The 3,153-nt window shown below is 43.7% G+C and overlaps 1 pseudogene; it reads left to right on the plus strand.

The window, feature by feature from the left end:
- Window positions 1-1,173: 1,173 nt before the first annotated feature.
- Window positions 1,174-2,852, plus strand: LOC147892601 (uncharacterized; annotated as a pseudogene).
- The last annotated feature ends 301 nt before the right edge of the window (window positions 2,853-3,153 follow it).

Below are 3,153 nucleotides of genomic sequence, written 5' to 3' on the forward strand. Positions count from 1 at the left end.
GAGAGAGAGATGGGAGTGTGTGTGTGTGTGTGTGTGTGTGTGAGAGAGAGAGAGAGAGAGAGAGAGAGATGGGAGTGTGTGTGTGTGTGTGTGTGAGAGAGAGAGAGAGAGAGAGGTACCTTGATAGCTCACTCACAAAGTGACTATCATGGGGGGGGTAGCTTTTCCCAAAAGCATGTTTTTTTTTTGTTTTTTCAAAAGCTTGTTTTTTAAATTAAAAAATAGGTTTTTTAAAAAAATAAAAATTTTAGTTTTTAAAAAAAATCTCAAAAAAAATGGTGAAGTTGGCGAAAAAAAGGACAAATGGCAAATTTTTTTAATAAAAATAACAAATTAGTGCATAGATCTAGTGATGCCGTCGATTTTCCTTCAAAAAGTTTGGAAATTGGAATTGCTATGCAAAAGTTATGGCTATTTTACTGTTTGGCAAAAGTTCTATATAATTTTTACTAGTCTTCATGTTTTTCTATAGGCTTGCTTGCCTTTCACACGAATCACCTCCACTTTCTAATTGTTACATAATTGCGATTGCTATGCCAAGAGCCAAGATGCTCATTTTGGGGGGGTCTTTAAAAGCTTTTTTTGTTTTTTGGGGTGGAGGTGGGGGGTAAAGCTGTTTTTTAAAATATTTGACGATAAACAAATAACAAAAAATGGCATCTTCACCCTTAAAGCGATTCTTGCATTAAATACTCATTGAACGCTTTTTGTTAGACATCAACTATATAAAGACCCCCTACCCCCCCCACCATCTCTCTCAAGCTCTCGTTCTCTCTCTATGCATACAAGTTCTACATGTGATTCCTACATGTAGTTTCTACATGCAAGTCCTACATGCGGTTCCTACATGCAACATGCACCTCCTACATGCAACTTCTATGCATGCAAGTTCCACATGTAGAGAGAGAAAGTCCTATAATTCCTACATGTAGAGAGAGAAGCTCTCCACTTGTATAAATACCCCATAATGGAATGTAGCTCACACTCTTTGAGGCATTGTGTTGAGTTCTACTTTGGTGTTCCATGTGATTGTTTCCAAGTGTCCATGCTTCTTGGCACTCCATGTCTAAAGGCATGTCTTGATAGTGCAAGTGAGAGAGAGAGAGAGAGAGGGCCCTAGCTCTCTCTCTCTCTCTCTCTCTCTCTCTCTCTCTCTCTGAGATTCCTCTTGAAATGGCTGGCCCAACTAGTGCAGGGTCTATCAACCTCAACGAAGTGTAGATCTATTTGAACTCCCTCTCGTCGGAGCCAATGATACGATATGCAAATGGAAGAACCATTGTGCTAAGTGAGGATGACCCTGTGATAGGCAAGAGCATTCGTGTGATGGCCATCACACATGTAAATGGCCGCCTGCAGACTACGCAAGTGTAAGCCATTAGGAGAGTGGATTGGGGCAGTTGTACATGATGAACACGGAGTTGTCGCGTGACTATGTGCTAGAGAGAGGAAAGAGTGCACTTGCCCACGCTCCACCCACAATAGATCTCACCCAAAGCCCAACAAATTTGAGGCAGAGACCATGCGAGTTGGACCCATCATTCCAAGCGCGAGGGAAGGCAGCCATTGCATAAGCTACACCCACAATAGATCTCATGGCTAGCCTAGGAAGCCTGAGCTCAAGGTCCCAAGTTCAAGCCATGTTGAACAACCATTAGGAGGCCATGGCATGGTACTGATCGATGATGACAATGATACAGTAGCTGCAATGGAGAGTCCTCAAGCAATCATTAGCATGTCGTCGTACATGATGTCTTCTTGGGGACATCATCGATTGCTCCATCAACTGTTGCACAATTGAACCATAGTGGAGAAGATGGAAGTTCTGACAATGTACAATGGGAACGTTGCATTCAAACTACCGCCCATGCCGCATGGACCGAGTGCAATGGACGGCATGGAGCAAAAGTATGACTGCCATTGCTAGACGAAACCAATGTCGACAACAATGACATTTCCTGGCAAAGTTCATCGTCGCAGTAGGTGTGTGGGGGAACTAGAGTTCACAAACCCCCTTTGCTCTGGCAAGTTGATTAACGGATTGTCGAACTACACTGCATCGGTCCATAGCACACCTATTTCCGAGAAATTGAGTTAGAGAATGTTGACTATGTCTCTTTGATTGCATGTTATAATCTTCTCTCGTCTGGTGTAGGAAAAATGAACAACAACTTTTTGGCTGTTGGAATGTATGCTACTGACTTGGGAACCTTGGCCTGTTTCTTTTGGAAAAGGTCCCCCATTCTTTTGGAGCAATGCGAATGTTTGGCGTCCTACATGATGGCGGGGCCTGAAATGACAAGACTCTTTTTCCACATGGGCACGCATAATCATAAGGTGCAAAGAGGTACCTTAGAGCCCACGTAAAAGACCTTAAGTGCACGGTCAAAGAGATGGTGAAGGACTTTAGTGCAGCAGGTCCTAGACACCTACAAATGTTAGTCACAAAAAAATTAGTCTCAAGTACCCTCATCCACGACCCAGGCGTCTCCCTTACGGATAATGAGTTGATGGCAATGCTTGAGGAGTTGGAGCCTCTGTTCAAAGGCACATGCAAACCATACAGGGCTAACCCAATGGCAACTACATGCAAATGTGTTTTCTTTGCATTCTTAGAAGCAACATAATGCATAGTCAAATGGACAACTTGGTGCAGGTTGAAGCATATGGTACGTGGTGCTCGAGCTGAAAGTGATGAAGGCATGGAGTCCAAACTCCTGAAGCTGAAGCAAAGATGTGCTTATAGATTTTTCCATGGAAGCCTCTTTCCGGTCAAGCATTCGATGATGAAAGCAGATGTTGACAACTCAACTTTGAAAGCACAGCAGAACAAGTGGAAATGGAGCCCATGACAGTCGATACATCTCTGGAGAAGGTAGTGGAGACTAAAGTTCACAATACCGTACGGGCAATTAGAAGGATTCCACTGCGCAACAAAGTGCAATGTCAGGGATGGCTTGGGGCATGATAGGGGAAGTGCAAGAAAAATATAAAGGACACAGCAGTAGGAGTGCGAGCTCCATCCTTTTGGGGGATGATTGAGTGGTCCACCTCCCAAGGGCAACCAAGCAATCAAGTTGGCTCTCGAAGGCAATACATGTGGTTCTACAATGACCACGTGGACCATACCTGCAATATATGCTCCTCGATCAA

This window comes from Dipteris shenzhenensis, chromosome 16, assembly GCF_047967505.1.
Source record: "Dipteris shenzhenensis isolate YYH24624 ecotype China chromosome 16, Dip_SZ_1.0, whole genome shotgun sequence".
Lineage (NCBI taxonomy): Eukaryota > Viridiplantae > Streptophyta > Polypodiopsida > Gleicheniales > Dipteridaceae > Dipteris > Dipteris shenzhenensis.